Source organism: Ruditapes philippinarum, unplaced genomic scaffold (genome assembly GCF_026571515.1).
Source record: "Ruditapes philippinarum isolate M1 unplaced genomic scaffold, ASM2657151v2 ctg2420_1_1_1_1, whole genome shotgun sequence".
Lineage (NCBI taxonomy): Eukaryota > Metazoa > Mollusca > Bivalvia > Venerida > Veneridae > Ruditapes > Ruditapes philippinarum.
The window spans coordinates 18,511-36,499 of record NW_026855714.1 but is presented as its reverse complement, the minus strand read 5'-3'; the positions used below and the strand labels follow the sequence as shown (position 1 = coordinate 36,499).

The window sequence follows — 17,989 nt, the reverse complement described above, 5'->3', positions numbered from 1 at the left end:
CTTAGCTAACAATTTGATAAAGATAATTAAGTATTACTAGCACCATGGATTATAAATTACCATAATTATTGTTCCATTTTCACTTACATTTATTGAGGTCAATAGCACATGTGTACATGTATAATTTTAGAAATCATAACACGAGAAGAGATATTTACATAAATACTGAATGTCATGCCTTAATACTTCACAAATAGTTAAAGTTATATTCCTGTTCAAATTCATCAAAATAAATTGTCAAATTAACACCTTATTGTTATCAAATGCATAATTTAACTAGTATTGACAAAGTTTTCCAACTTAGAAACCCTCCCCGTAACATTTCTGGCCATTCTAAAAATTACAATTTCTTATTTGACTGGGTTAGTCAAATAAGATTTATATTTTGGCGGGAAGCCCTTCGATTATTTCCGTAAATGTTCGGATCGGAGTCACGTGATTGATATATGTCAAACCAAAATAATGGCAGACAAGACGAAAGGTGTGAAACGTATAGGCTTACAAGAGAAAGAAGATTTCAGATTCGGAAAGGAAAAGTGGAAAGAAACCGTGATTTCATTCAATGAAGGATATACATCGGTAGTGAATCAAGGCGGTGAAAATTTCTAAAAAGGGAAATTAAAGCCAAAAGCGACTGTGAAGTTGTAACATTTTCTGATTGACAGGTGAATACTGATTTCATTTTTGTTTGCGTTTAATTTTTTCTTGGTCTAACTTATAAGAATAATTTCACCTATGAATATATAAACATAGATATTGTGTTTAATTTTTTAGAATTGTATTGACATATGATAAAGAAACTTAGCTTGCAGATCCACGTCTGTGAGTTAAATTTTCGTTTACTGTAATTTTCGTACCCTTACTAAAAGATCGGCTGAGCCTGATCCATTCCGAATTTATTGTGCATGTTATTATCATTGTAATATCGTTTAATATCTCCAAACACTATCTTTTAACTAGAACTATCACTAAATGTGATTAATACCCCCACAAGTCTGCTTCGGAAATGAGGATGTTACTAGTAACAGAATACCTTGTAAAAGAATTGAAACATAGAGTTATGGTTGTGGGCAATTAAAGATAATTGTGGTTCATGTATGTTGCATTTCCTTTCAATGTGGTTAAATGGCCATTGATGAAGTTTAATTGAATTACTCTGTAATAAGTCCAGAAAGACAAAGAAAAAGAACAAAGGGCAATAACTCTATAAATACTGAAGATAGAGTTATAGTTCTTGTGCACTGCACTTCCTCTTATTGTGCTTGACCATTGAATGAAGTTGTTTTGAATTCCAACTAGTACGTTTTAAGTTATGCTCCGGACAAGGAAAAGTATAAAAGGGCAGTAACTCTGTATTTTGTCAAAATGGAGTTATGGCTCTTGTGCACTGCACTTCCTTTGAATGTCCTTGACAACTGTATGAAGTTGTACTGAATTCCAAACAGTAGTTTTCAAGTTATGCTCTGGACAAGGAAAAGTAACAAAGGGCAATAACTCTGTAATTAGTCAAGATGGAGTTATGGTTCTTGTGCACTGCACTTCCCCTTATTTTGCTTGACCATTGTATGAAGTTGTTTTGAATTCCAACCAGTAGTTTTCAAGTCATGCTCTGGACAAGGAAAAAGTAACAAAGGGCAGTAACTCTGTAATTAGTCAAGATGGAGTTATGGTTCGTATGCACTGCACTTCCTCTCAATGTGCTTGACCATTGTATGAAGTTATAAATGAATTCCAACAATAAGTCTTCAAGTTATGGTCCGGACAAAAGAAAGCAATGGAAAAGTAACAAAGGGCAATAACTCTGTATTTAGTGAAGATGGAGTTATGGTTCTTGTGCACTGCACTTCCACTTATTGTGCTTGACCATTGTATGAAGTTGTTTTTGAATTCCAACCAGTAGTTTTAAAGTCATGCTCTGGACAAGGAAAAGAAAAAAAAGGGCAGTAACTCTGTAATAAGTCAAAATGGAGTTATGGTTCTTGTGCACTGCACTTCCTCTCAATGTGCTGGACCATTGTATGAAGTTATAATGAATTCCAACAATTAGTCTTCAAGTTATGGTCCGGACAAAAAAAAGCAATGGAAAAAGTAATAAAGGACAATAACTCTGTAATTACTTTAGATAGAGTTATTGTTTTTATGCCACTGCACTTCCTCTCAATGTGTGCTTGACCATTGTATGTAGTTATATTGAATCCAAACCATTAGTCTTCAAGTTATGCTCCGGACAAAAAAAGGAAGGCAATTGAAAAGCAACAAAGGCCAATAACTCTGTAATTACTTTAGATAGAGTTATGGTTCTTGTGCACTGCACTTCCCCTTATTGTGTTTGACAATTGTATGAAGTTGTTTTTGAATTCCAACCAGTAGTTTTCAAGTTAATGCCCCGGACAAGGAAAAGTAACAAAGGGCAATAACTCTGTAATTAGTCAAGATAGAGTTATGGTTCTTGTGCACTGCACTTCCTCTCAATGTGCTTGACCATTGTATGTAGTTATATTGAATTCCAACCATTAGTCTTCAAGTTATGCTCCGGACAAGGAAAATGCAACGGACAAAAAAAAAAAACAATAGAAAGTAACAAAGGGCAATTAGTCTGTAATTACTTTAGATAGAGTTATGGTTCTTGTGCACTGCACTTCCCCTTATTGTGTTTGACAATTGTATGAAGTTGTTTTGAATTCCAACCAGTAGTTTTCAAGTTATGCCCCGGACAAGGAAAAGTAACAAAGGGCAATAACTCTGTAATTAGTCAAGATAGAGTTATGGTTCTTGTGCACTGCACTTCCTCTCAATGTGCTTGACCATTGTATGTAGTTATATTGAATTCCAACCATTAGTCTTCAAGTTATGATCCGGACAAGGAAAATGCAACGGACAAAAAAAAAACAATAGAAAAAGCAACAAAGGGCAATAACTCTGTAATTACTTTAGATAGAGTTATGGTTCTTGTGCACTGCACTTCCCCTTATTGTGTTTGACAATTGTATGAAGTTGTTTTGAATTCCAACCAGTAGTTTTCAAGTTATGCCCCGGACAAGGAAAAGTAACAAAGGGCAATAACTCTGTAATTAGTCAAGATAGAGTTATGGTTCTTGTGCACTGCACTTCCTCTCAATGTGCTTGACCATTGTATGTAGTTATATTGAATTCCAACCATTAGTTTTCAAGTTATGCTCCGGACAAGGAAAATGCAACGGACGTCTGGACCGACCGACCGACCGACCAACCAACCGACCACTGGGTGACTCCTATATACCCCCCCCAAACTTCGTTTTTGGGGGTATAAAAATTATTTAAGCAACAAAGATAATTACATTTTGAGAAAATGTTATTAAACTTATTTACCCATCACATTTAAATTTTAATTTATTGTTTTTACTGTAAGTGTAAATGGAAAGATAAACTGTACAACTGGCATGGTAATTACACTACTGAAAGATAAACTGTACAACTGGCATGGTAATTACACTACTGAAAGATAAACTGTACAACTGGCATGGTAATTACACTACTGAAAGATAAACTGTACAACTGGCATGGTAATTACACTACTGAAAGATAAACTGTACAACTGGCATGGTAATTACACTACTGTGTAATAGACCAGCCACACATGACTCAAAGAGGGTTACATGTAGAACTATTGACTAGCAGAACAGGCATTTCTTCAAAGCATGTTCAACTATCAAGTGTTGATCTATAAATGTGACGTCACTTTGATTTTGAGATATCTTTGCTTTTGAGCCAAAAGCAAACTTGACCGACATAATCTATAACAAGCCCATAATGTTGAATATATTGGACTACTATCCAGGGTTGACAAATATTCAAAAACATAAAGTAGAAAAAGAAAAAAAGTCAATGGGAAAATAGGTAAAAAGTCAATTGTTTTGTATTATTTGAGTCATTTCTGCAGTAAAATTTCAACATTTTTAACAGTAATCATGGAAGATAACAGCAAGATCAAAAAAGTGATTGTCCTGAAAACGTTAAATGATTCTTAATCATTTGACAACCCTTCTTCCTTAAATAAGCATTGCTTCAATTCACTTATTTGAATGGCTTTGAATAGTAAAGATTTTAGGCCTTGGTACTAGTATGCTATATTTTCAATTACAGAAATAGATCAATTACATCATCATCATCACGTGTTACAATACCAAGGACATTAAAGATGACCTCAATGCATTTGCAGGGGAAAGTAAGGTGTCTGGAAAGGAGTTAAGTGATGACAGGTTGTAATTTACCCAATACCTTTCAAAATTACTATAAATATGTAGGGGTTATAATTTTATGAATTATTTGGTTTTAAAAATATTTGAAAATATCATTGGTTTGTATTACAGAAATGTATATTGCATGTGAAGCGGTCAAGTATTTTGCACAAGTAAAGGAATTATGATAATGAAATTCTGAAGGTTGAACATACATGGCCAAAAATTTCAACACTTGTACTTATCCTGAATAACTTTATATCAACAAGAGCCACCGCCGGGCGGGGGCAACCCTCGACTTTTTACTTTTTCTAAACGCAAACATAGAAAGGTTTGAACAGATCTTAACATTTCCTTTTTATAAATTTAGTTGGTCTGTCTTGTCACATTAGTTTTGTTTATCTATTTTGTATATATATATGAATAGAAACACGCAATTCTAAAAATAGAAACATTACGTAATTTCTAAAAATAGAAACATTACACAATTTCTAAAAATAGAAATATTATGCAATTTTTAAAAATAGAAACATAACGCAATTTCTAAAAATAGAAACATTACACAATTTCTAAAAATAGAAACATTACGCAATTTCTAAAAATAGAAACATTACGCAATTTCTAAAAATAGAAACCCTATAAATAGAAACATTACGCAATTCTATAAATAGAAACATTACGCAATTCTATAAATAGAAACATTACGCAATTCTATAAATAGAAACATTACGCAATTCTATATATAGAAACATTACGCAATTTCTAAAAATAAAAACATTACGCAATTTCTAAAAATAGAAACATTAAGCAATTTCTAAAAATAGAAACATTACGCAATTTCTAAAAATAGAAACATTACGAAATTCTATAAATAGAAACATTACGCAATTCTATAAATAGAAACCCTATAAATAGAAACATTACGCAATTCTATAAATAGAAACATTACGCAATTCTATAAATAGAAACAATATAAATAGAAACATTACGCAATTTCTAAAAATAGAAACATTACGCAATTTCTAAAAATAGAAACATTACGCAATTTCTAAAAATAGAAACATTACGCAATTCTATAAATAGAAACATTACGCAATTCTATAAATAGAAACATTACGCAATTTCTAAAAATAGAAACATTACGCAATTTCTAAAAATAGAAACATTACGCAATTTCTAAAAATAGAAACATTACGCAATTTCTAAAAATAGAAACATTACGCAATTCTATAAATAGAAACATTACGCAATTCTATAAATAGAAACATTACATTACGCAATTCTATAAATAGAAACATTACGCAATTCTATAAATAGAAACATTACGCAATTTCTAAAAATAGAAACATTACGCAATTTCTAAAAATAGAAACATTACGCAATTTCTAAAAATAGAAACATTACGCAATTTCTATAAATAGAAACATTACGCAATTCTATAAATAGAAACCCTATAAATAGAAACATTACGCAATTCTATAAATAGAAACATTATGCAATTCTATCAATAGAAACATTACGCAATTCTACAAATAGAAACATTACTCAAAATTCTATAAATAGAAACATTACGCAATTCTATAAATAGAAACATTAAGCAATTCTATAAATAGAAACACGTTGTTGTTGTTGTTGTTGTTGATGATGATGATGATGATGATGATGATGATGATGATGATGATGATGATGATAGATATATATATATATATATATATACACACACACACACCAATAAATATATAATTATGGTCATTTAATGCACAAATCTGAGAAAATTCAGTAATTTAACCTACAAGGTCAAGGTCATTAAAGAGCCCGAGCAAATTTGGGTTTGATAAACAACAAGGTCTGGTCCTTAAGAATGTTCTGTTATAATATGAAGTTGATCCCTTCAGTAATAGCAAAGTTACAGTCAGTTACCGCCAAAACAATGAAAATTTCAATAATTTGACCTTCAAAGACAATGTCATTAATGAGTGAAGGTCAAGGTCTTTCGGTATATTTTTAACAGTTATCTTTGAAGATTATTATGTTCAAGTTTCAAGACAATCCATTCAAAAATAACAAAGTTACAGCCAATAATAGCCAAAAAAATGAATATTTCAATAATTTGACCATCAAAGTCAAGGTCATTTATGAGTGAAGGTCAAGGTCTGTCTAGTTATTTTTAAGGGATATCCCTGAAGATAATTATGTTTAAGTTTGAAGACAATCCATTCAAAAATAACAAAGTTACAGCCAATAATAGCCAAAAAAATGAAAATTTCAATAATTTGACCTTCAAAGTCAAGGTCATTTATGAGTGAAGGTCAAGGTCTGGCTGGTTATTTTTAAGGGATATCCTTGAAGATTATTATGTTCAAGTTTGACAACAATCCATTCAAAAATAACAAAGTATAACAGCCAATAACAGCATGAACAAGCAAAAATTGGACTTTTAACCTTGAAGGTCAAGGTCATTTATGGATGAAGGTCAAGGTTAGTGTGGTCTACTGAAAGGTCTTGTCCCAAGGGTTGTTGTGGCCAAGTATGAAGACAATACACCAAGAAATAAAAAAGTTATGATCCAGGTACAAGTTTGCGGACGGGAACGGCAACGGCAACGCCAACCCGACTATAACAATACCTCTACTTTTTTTTTCAAAAATAAAAAAGTCGAGCTAAAAATTGTAAACTAAGATTTTTTAACAGACTAGTGTTAACTTTACTTATTGTAAATAACAAGGACTGATTTATGTCATACATAGTAAAACATTTTCTTTTATATTGGTGTAGTCTGAATATAATATTATATACAATTCTTAAGTAGAATATTTTTCGCTAAAATGAAAAGGAATTGCATGATTGTTATTTTCTTAAGCAAGATATGGTTTAATCTTCAGGTAGCACTAAAGAAAGCCCATAAAATCCTTTTGAAGTGGAATTGTGACATAGCAATTCATTTCTGGTTTAGTTGTAAAACTGCCACAAACTAGAAACAATTCATGGTAAGTAAACATTTATTTTATATTTGATTTTGTTTGAATTTTTGATATTTTTATATGATTTTTCTGTTGCTCAAGAAATATTTAAATAAAATTCTAGATAGCAATACATAATTGTCATTTGTTGCAAGAAAATTAATGCATGCAAGATGTTTTGTTGCATAATGTGGAATACTTCATAGGTTTATGGTAAGCATTTTATTTGTAAAATAATTGTGAAATGCCTAGTAATGTTTCATAAAACTTGTTGTCATTGTTTAATGCATGCTTATTTGTCTTGATATTTTATTACAGGGTATAATATCTTTTAGTGTCTAAATCATATAGTTAATTAGCATGAATGGATTCTGTCACATTCTGTTTTCAGATTGTGGAGTACACCAATGCCTAGTACAATCATGGTCCATTAGAAATCAGAACAAGAGCCATGTCAACATGGCCATCCCCCGCCGAATGTGTTTGCTCATTGGAAGAATGTATATGTAGTAGAGCAGAATAATTCCATTTTAAGAGGTCTTTTGGTAATGAAAACTGATGGCTATAGTGATTACAGATTTGAAACCTATGTGAATACTGATGGTTGAAAATAACAAAGGGCAATAACTGAAAAATAATGCAGGGTAGGTTATCATTCTTGTGTGCTGCATCCCTCCTCAGTAAAATCTATCCACCTATGAAGTTTCAAGTTGATACCTCAAATACTTTTTGAGAAAAAAATTGAATTGAAAAATTAAGTATGAAAAATAACAAAGGGCAATAACTCAAAACTTATAAAAGGTAGAGTTATCATTCTTGTGCACTGCACATCTCCTGAGTGAGATCTATGCACCTATGAAGTTTCATAATGATATCTTAAAGGCTTTTTTAGTTATGCTCTGGACAAAAATTAATTTTGAAAAATAACAAAGGGCAATAACTCAAAAATTATAAAAGGTAGAGTTATCATTCTTGTGCAATGCACTCCTCCTCAATGAGATCCATCCACCTATGAAGTTTCAAGTTGATACCTCAAATACTTTTTGAGATATCCTCTGGACAAAATAGCATGAAAAAGAACAAAGGGCAATAACTCAAAAATTGTATAGGGAAGAGTTATCATTCTTGCGCACAACATTCCTCCTCAATAAAATCTATCCAACTATGACATTTCATGTTGATATCTCAAAAACTTTTTGAGTTTTGCTCCACTCAGATGAAAAATTAAGTATGAAAAATAACAAAGGGCAATAACTCAAAAATTATGAAAGGTAGAGTTATCATTCTTGTGCACTGCACACCTCCTGAGTGAGATATATGCACCTATGAAGTTTCATGTTGATATCTCATAGGCTTTTGGAGTTATGCTCTGGACAAAAATCAATTTTGAAAAATAACAAAGGGCAATAACTCAAAAATTATGCAGGGTAGAGTTATCATTCTTGTGCACTGCACTCCTCCTCAATGAGATCTATCCACCTATGAAGTTTCAAGTTGATAACTCAAATACTTTTAGAGATATGCTCCGGACAAAAATGTCGGACGGAAGGTCGGACGGACGGAGACTATTTCTATAAAAGGCGGCGGGGGATAACAAACCATGGCTGCAAGGAAACAACATGCACATGGCCTGAAAGATCTGGCTGGTGTTTTGATGGATAAAAGTTTTCTGAATAAGATGATAATTATACTATCTCAACTTGAGGTATGTTCTCACCCGGTACAATGAAATAAATTAATATTAATATTGTCTATAGGGTTCTATCTGGATCAGTTTTAGTTTGCACCACCAGATTAGCCAATCAGAAAATGTTGGAGCCAATGGCTCCAAAGTTGGAGCCATTTATTCTGCAAGGGAGATATGCATGTCTTTGTTAAGATATGCTTGCAGTTTGAAGTGAAATTTTTATATGGATTTATTTTCCTAAATAAAAAGGAGTTATAATATGTCCTGATTAATACAAAGTTCATAATGTCTATTACTTATAGAATGTTAAATGTTGACAGCATCTTTATATCGAGACACAAATGGACCTACATTTGTAATTTAATTATATATGTTAATGTTTAAAGGATTTATCTTACTAAAAAGCTTTGATGATAATATCATTTTCATTATTTGCACTCATTTTTAGAAGCACAGCTGGCATGGAGGGGTTTCACCAGCACATTTTGATGTATTGTGCCAAAAGATTTGCATACACACCACCTGTATAAAGAATGGGCAATCTTCTTATCATAGTATACAGTCATGCAAATAGATCACACATCACCAACAAGGAGGGATCTGTAAGGTAAACTCCAACATCTAACGTTTCACAATTTTTCAAAATGAAAAAAGGTGCCACAGTTTGTGGTAATAAAGTGAATTGATTTGAATTATAATATGTTCAACATAGTTGTACACAGTCTGATTTGGACCTAACATAATTCTTTGCTTATTTCAATGAAAATAATTCAGTTCCTTTTAGCTTACCTGACCACAAAGTGGTCAAGGTGAGGTATAGTGATGGGGCCATGTCCGGCTTCCGTTGCCTTGCATCATCAACAATTGGGTTGTTAACAGTCTAGCAGTCACAGTTTTGATTGGATCATCATCAAAATTTGTCAGAATGTTTGTCTAAATAAAATACAGATGGGCCATCTTGGGTCAAAAACTAGGTCACAGGAGCTAATAATAGAAAAATCTTGTTAACACTCTAGTTGCTGCAGTATTGATCCAAATATTCTGGAAATTTGTCAGGAAGGTTGTTTTGGTGACTTCTAGGTCAAGTTCGAATATGGATTGTCTACGGTCAAAAACTAGGTCTCACTGCCCAAATATGGAAAAACCTTTTTAACACACTAGAGGTCTCATTTTTGACTCAATTGTCATCAAACTTGGCCAGGATGCTTGTCTAAGACATTGCTTGGATGCGGTTAATGGGTAAGGGGAGCAATCTAGGGCCATAATGGCCCTCATGTTTTATTCATAAAAACATATAAAGAGGCAAAAATGATCAAAATCTGTTAATGAAGTTGTGCTTTATCTTCCTTGTGCCTATAGATTCTCAACATTTCCTTCATTTTTGCATATAAATATAAATGCTGCATATCTTACTATTAAATAGTCCTGTCTCTATGAATAAAATGATATCTTATGAAAAGTGTGATCACTATGCAGATGAGTAGTAGTGAATACATGCATATTTTCATGGTCTTTTAAAAATATAATCTAATCAAGTCAGTTCTTACATCCTGCAGTTTATCAACTATGGCTTTTGAAAGTGGAAGTCTTGGAGTCACATAATCCTTAATTTTGCCTTGGTCTTCCAAAATATGGTGCTTTTCCTTGCCTATATAATGTTATTTTCAACCAAAAGAGATTTTGCAGTCTCTGAATAACTTGACTTACAAATTTTGGATTTCAACAGAAGACCTAATTACATGTACTGCATTTTGAGAATTGTATACACTAATGACTTTTGTTATAATAGGCTTGTGAATTTCTCATTTTAGACTTCAGCGAATCTGGAACAAAACAGTTGTAGATGGTCTGTCTATGAATTAAAGAAGAAGAAAAAGTATCATTATATGGATACCATTTTACATGATACTATAACCATGAGAATTAATGACAAAAAGGGGATATATAAAAAAGAAAGTTAGAAGAAGATGACCCCCACAGACTTTCAAAACATTTAGCCAAAGTTAGCCCATAGCCTACCTGAGCCATTCATGAGGAACATAAATCAAGATTTGATTGACTTTTAATGGACAAGAATGATAAATAATCTGTTACACTGTTTGCCATATTATTCAAACATATTTAAGCTTACATTGAATACTTGGTATTCATGATAATTTTATGAAAGATTTTTTTAGATATAGAGCTGTATCTATCTTGTTTCAAAATTATCTTGATTCATTTGTCATGACTCAAGGTTTGTAACATTTTGTCAGAAAAAAATGACACTACTTTTAATATATGTGCAAAATATTATCCAATCTATCAAACTATAAGTGCTGTCATGAGCTTTAATGTGGTAAACAAAGTTAAAAGTATTATTCAATTATACCTTTTGATATACATGCATGTCATTCATTTTTAGCTCAACTTTTCTTTCTTTTATTTTTTTTAAAGAAATAGAAGTTACAGTCACTTAAGCATTGCCATTTGCTAACTTAAACCTTGTTCATAAGTTCTTACTGTTTTGTCTACACACTTGGTCACCACAACCCTTGCAACAAGACCTTTAAGAAGACATGACTAACTTTGGCCTTCATTCATTAATGACATTGACCTTCAAGGTTAAATGTCTAAATTTTGGATTTGCTTGTCATTGCTATTAGTGGCTCTAACTTTATTTTTGAATAGATTGCCTTTAAACTTGAGCATAATACTCTTTTAGGATAGACCTTTAAATTAACCAGACAGGCCTTGACTTTCACTCATAAATGACCTTGGCCTTGAAGGTCTAATTATTGAAATATTCATTCTTGTGCTGTAATAGGTAATAACTTTGTTATAATTGAATGACTCTATTTTATAACAGAACATCCTTCATGTTTACCTAACTCAATTGACCTTGACTCTTTTATGACCTTGACATTGAAGGTTAAATTATTGAATTTTCACTGCTTTTTTTTTGCTATAAATGACTATAACTTGGTAATTGATAAATGGATTATCTTCATACTTTGACAAAATAACATTTTGGATTAGGCTTTCAGGAAGGTTGAACTGATCTTTACCTTGAACTTATATGACATTGACTTGCGAGGTCAAATATTGAATTTTTGTTAAATTGTCATAATGTTGTTATTTATATATTGATTTGATTTAAACTTGCCACCAACAAACATATTGAATAATTTAGATGTGACCTTAACCTTAACTTGCTATTGAATGTTAAGGTCAAATTAATGAAATTCTCTTGTTGTTTTTTTTCAGTAACTGGCTATAACTTTGTTACCTATAAATGGAGTAACTTCATTTCCAAACTCAACGACTTTCATATATATCAAATTCAAATTCACCTTGACATATGTATGACCTTGATATTGAAGGTCAAATTATTTTATTTTCACTTATTACTGCTAATATTGTCTTAAAAAAGGTCAACGTCAAATTATTGAAATTTTGTAAAGTGGTCATTTTGTTATCTATGTACATATTTGATTCATAAGTGGACTAAACAACACTTGTGACCAAACAGTGGTTTATGTAACTTAGAAGGAAAAATGCTAATTGTCATTAGTTTTTAGATGAGTCCATTTGATTATAAGTTCAATGCCTTAGTGACATGTAAACTCATTGTCCCAAGTTTTTGAACAGTTGCTGGGACATTGCTTAGAGTAGTAATTGAGCATTAGCTTGGAGGTTGTTAGGTCAAAAGTCACAATGGCTTTTCATACATCAGAAACTGATTAGGGGTAAGCACAAGTTAATACAGTTTGGTTGGAATTAAAATATCATTTATTTTCTCCTACATTATTGGCCATCTTCAAGACAACACAAGACAACATGGATTTAACTATGACTGTAAAGAAGTCACTGGTGCACAATTTTGAGAGTAAGAAAAAATAAGATCTGCTGTTCATTTAAAAATATTTTTATTGTGTACTGCCGATGTTTAAATACATGTTTCAATTTATCTGTGTTTTTGTTATTTTTAACAACATTCCAAAATGTGTCCTGAAACATGCCAAGAAAAGTGGAGTGTAAATTAAGATTAACAAGAGCACCGCTAGGCGGAGCATTATATGCCCGAAAGTGTTTTTTTTTTAATAAGGATGAAGCATTTATAAGACATGGGAATTAGCTGTTCATCCTATAAAATTTTACAGCTGTAGGTTGATTAATACTCAAGTTATTAATAATGACCTTAACCTTTGACCTTTTGACCCCAAAATCAATAGGGGTCTTCTACCTTATATGGACAATCATCCTAAGAAGTTTGAATATTGTTGGCCAATTGGAACTTTAATTATGCTCTAGAAACTGTTTTCAGTATTAAGGTAAAAGTGACATTGACCTTGACCTTGTGACCCAAAATCAATAGGGGTCTTCTACCCAATATGGACAAAATCATCCTACGAAGTTTGAATATTGTGGGCCAAATGGAACTTACGTTATGCCCCGGAAACTGTTTTTGGGTTTTAAGGTAATTGTGACCTTGACCTTTGACCTAGTGACCCCAAAATCAATAGGGGTCTTCTACCCAATATGGACAATCATCCTATGAAGTTTGAATATTGTGGGCCAAATGGAACTTAAGTTATGCTCCAGAAACTGTTTCAGTTTATAGGATATAGTGACCTTGACCCTTGACCTTTTGACCCCAAAATCAATAGGGGTCTTCTACCTAATATGGACAATCATCCTATGAAGTTTGAACACTGTGGGCCAAATGGAACTTAAGTTATGCTCTGGAAACTGTTTCCAGTATCAATGTAATAGTGACCTTGACCTTTGACCTTGTGACCCCAAAATCAATATGGGTCTTCTTCCCAATATGGACAATCATCCTATGAAGTTTGATCACTGTGGGTCAATTCGAACTTAAGTTATGCTCCCGAAACTGTTTTCAGTATCAAGGTAATAGTGACCTTGACCTTTGACCTTGTGACCCCAAAATCAATAGGGGTCTTTTGCCCAATATGGACAATCATCCTATGAAGTTTGAACATTGTGGGTCGAATGGAACTTAAGTTATGCTCCGGAAACTGTTTTCAGTTTTAAGGTCATAGTGACCTTGACCTTTGACCTTTTGACCCAAAAATCAAAAGGGGTCTTTTACCCACTATGGACAATCATCCTATGAAGTTTGAACATTGTGGGTCCATTGGAACTTAAGTTATGCTCCGGAAACTGTTTTAAGTATCAAGGTAATAACGACCTTGACCTTTGACCTTGTGACCCAAAATCAATAGGGGTCTTCTACCTTATATGGACAATCATCCTATGAAGTTTGATCATTGTTGGTCGAATGGAACTTAAGTTATGCTCCGGAAACTGTTTTCAGTTTTAAGGTCATAGTGACCTTGACCTTTGACCTTTTGACCCCAAAATCAATAGGGGTCTTCTACCCAATATGGACAATCATTCTATGAAGTTTGAACATTGTGGCCAAATGGAACTTAAGTTATGCTCCGGAAACCAAATTGCTAACGGACGGACGGACGGACGGACGTACGTACGTACGGACGGACGGACAGACAGACAGACGGACGCCAGGGGGTATAACATAATATGCCCTTTCGGGCATATAAAAAGTATTTGCAAAACAGTGTTACAATCTGTGGTCTTATTCTGAATTTTAAAAAGGTACATTTGACATCGAAAATAGAGAAATGAAGAATTCCTGAAAAAGCCCAAAAGGACAAAATTGAAAATGTAGCAGGCTTGATTTGGTGACCCTGTTCATGGACGATACTGGAAAGTGCAACTTACCTTCCATGCCCCCCTCCTAAGCACTTGCTTAAGCGGAATTTAACATTTGAACATAAAGTGGTGAAATTTGGAATTTAGAATCATCTGCATTTAAATTATTTTGTTTGCTTTATAGATATGGTAAAAAGCTACAGCAGGGTGTCACTGATCTAATATTTAAGTTAAGACTGGATACTCTGGATAAGTTTAAAGGCCAAGCTTTGCACTGAATAGCAATGCAAGAAGGAAATTTCAAATGGGAGTAGATTTTTGCAATATTTTAGGGGATAGTTAATACAAGTTAACTTGTGAAAACACAAAATTTTATTTATCATATTAAAGTAAACCTGATGAAGAAAAACAATTTTCTGATTAAATAAATATAAAACAATTCACTCTTGGCTAAGATGTCATAATTCTTACATACTAGGAAAAAATTTTGTATGCTGTTGTGGTTTTGTGCCATATATATGACTACCCAAAGATTGGGATTTAATTCTTGGCAATCTTATTTTCAGTTCAGTGGAATGTAACTGTTCATTGTAAAGAAATTAATATTTATCAGAGGCTGCACTGTGTTTGTATTGGATTGAAATTCTCATTAGTACATTATTCTCCATAATGTGTACTTTTACAAAAGGCTGTTACAAAAATCAGGTCTTGAGTGATCATTTTCAAAATTTTAGGCATCTGAAGTTCAGATTCTGAACTATGATATGGTCCTTTTCCCAGTCTTACTTGCTTATTAAATTAAAGTACATGTATATACATTATCATATATAGCATTCTATGGAGTCTGTATTGGCTTGTGTATGCAGTTGTCTGTCTGGTTATTTAATCTGATGACACCCTAAAGTTTATTACATCAGATTGCCAAATTATCTTTCTTTTCTTATATCAGATATCATATGCTTGATCTGTTAATTATCAATTTATATTCATAATATATACATAACACGCACTATGCCATATTATTTCGATACAAAAATTAAGATACAGCTACCCCCGTACGACATAAAACATTGGTAATTTTATTAGAATGTTTTATAATCAGATCTAGCGAGAGTCTCAAGACTTTAAATTGTTTCTTAACAAACTTTCAAACAAGCGTTATTAGTCATAAATGGGAGGATATAGGCTACATTTCTTAGCTAATAAACAGCTTTTCATATCGTTTATTTATTACAAACATGAAATTTCATTGGTCATTCATATTACATCTCATAAAATCGTATGAGTATTGAAGTGTCGCAAGTTTGTTGACGTTTCTAATTATAGGATTTCCAAACTTGTTTCTAATTATAGCATTTCCGAACTTTTCCGTATGCAAATTTGTTAATTCCGAATGAAACCGATCGGCCTCGAGAGCTATTGCAAATGGCGGGGATTTCAAATATTGGCGATATTATATCCAGTTGCATCCGAGTGTTTCGGCAAAATAAGATTGAAATTGTATAGCAATTCATCATTAATGCAGATATACTTATAATTGAGGTGAAAATTTATTAAAATTAAGATGTAAGGTAAAATGTCATCGTTGAACGGAAATATAACTTTAACAAAATACCTGTTTCAAAGAAGCACACCGATAATTGTATTCATCTTCACTTCTTTGTTATGAAATACGAGTTTATGTTACGAAATTTCTCAATTTTTTTTACATCATGGCGCCCATTTTGTCATACTTCCTGTTTAGTTCTGTTTATAATCTCAACTCGAGGTCAGATTGATACAGATGTTTTCTGAGGCAAAGTTGTTGAATATACTGATTGATATGCATTATTTAATGATTTGAATTGTATGTTTGTTCTCAGAATGAAATATTATGACATAATTCGTTTATCAGTAAGACCGGTGTATACAATGTTGAAATATATGATTTTTCCCGCAAACCGGAAGGATGTACATGTACTGTAAAAGTAATATCCGTACAGTAAATTAAACTTTTATCTTAATCAGCTAATTTTTGTGAGAAAAATACAAATTTTTTGTTCACTTTCGTTTCTTTGTGCAATATCTTACACAATAAAATGTGCAAGTCAATGTCAAGAACCGAAATATTTTACATTGTATTTCGGAAATGACACAATCTCCTTTCTGATGGTGTTACGAAATTAATAGAAGAATCCATTATTGAATGGGGAAATCAACTTCACTGTAGCTCTCAAATTTGTGCTATTCTGATTGACTCTGTTTTGAATTAACATTCACATTCAACAACCTTTTCATCTTTCTAATGCTTTAACAGAAAATCTTCATAACAATGTCTGTTGAGACAAAAAATACAAGATACACTATCTCAATTTATCCCTACAAAATAAGTCAATATAACCTTGCAATAAAAAAACCCTTTAAGCCCCAAAACAGAGACCAATTTTCAACTCTAGACCATAATTTGAATACACTTTGTAGAAACCAACAAGCTAATGCCTTGTGAGAAATATCTAAGCTCTATCCCTTTCCATTTTGAAGTATAAGCACTTTTAAGTTTTTTTCTTTTAGTTGCCATAGCAACCAGAGTTTAGCATGGAATGGCATTCTTTGAACAATCTTGATAGACCTTCATACAAAGAGTATTCCTGCCAAGTATCATTAATATTGGCCAAGTAGTATTATAGAAGATGTTGTTTGAATAAAATGTGGACGGACGCCGGACGACAGACGCATTTGATTGGCCATCCTAAAAGCTCACCTGCACTATGTGCAAGGTGAGCTAAAAAGGGTATTTTTTGAGGAAAATTCTAAGTTCAAGGGGAGATAAATCTGAAAATATTGGTGCTAGAGTTATGAACCTTGTCACATAAGATGTAGATGATGATAAGGTACATATATTTGAAGTATGAGGTTGACCCCTTAAGAAATAAAGAAGAAACAGTAAAAAATAGTATTTTTTTTGAGGAAAATTCTAAGTTCAAGGTGAAATAAATCTGAAAATATTGGTGCTAGAGTTATGAACCTTGTCACATAAGATGTGGTTGATGATAAGGAACATATATTTGAAGTATGAAGTTGATACCTTAAGAAATGACAAAGTGAAAAATATTTTACTGCACAAAACTTCAATCTGAAATCTGGATGCGGACGCAGACGCCCGAGCGAGTAGGACAGCTCTCCATATACTTTGTATAGTCGAGCTAAAACTGTTAACAGTGACCTTCGATGGGAGAAAAGATAAAAGGTCATTAAAGACAGGGAGTCACTGTGAACAATTTCTACAGAATTCGTACATATGAACATATTTTGCCAATATTTTGTTGAAAAGCAGGAAAGTACCATACTTGGGGTTTAATTATATTTTTTATTTATATTAAACATATATTAAACATAACTCACATCAGTTATATAAACAAGACAGTATTAAATTTGCATGTATAATTGGTTAAGATTATGAACTACAC

General features: G+C 32.4%; 1 long non-coding RNA gene across 3 annotated transcripts; it reads left to right on the top strand.

The window, feature by feature from the left end:
* The first annotated feature begins 254 nt into the window (after positions 1–254).
* LOC132744180 (uncharacterized) lies at positions 255–12,776 on the top strand. 3 transcript variants are annotated; one of them, XR_009627664.1, is made up of 5 exons: positions 255–665; positions 4,123–4,238; positions 7,100–7,204; positions 9,313–9,471; positions 10,676–12,776. It is a non-coding gene; the product is annotated as an uncharacterized LOC132744180 (long non-coding RNA). The 3 variants fall into 3 exon arrangements; XR_009627665.1 differs by lacking the exons at positions 9,313–9,471; positions 10,676–12,776 and adding an exon at positions 7,569–8,392; XR_009627666.1 differs by lacking the exons at positions 255–665; positions 4,123–4,238; positions 7,100–7,204 and adding an exon at positions 8,770–8,882.
* Positions 12,777–17,989: the final 5,213 nt, after the last annotated feature.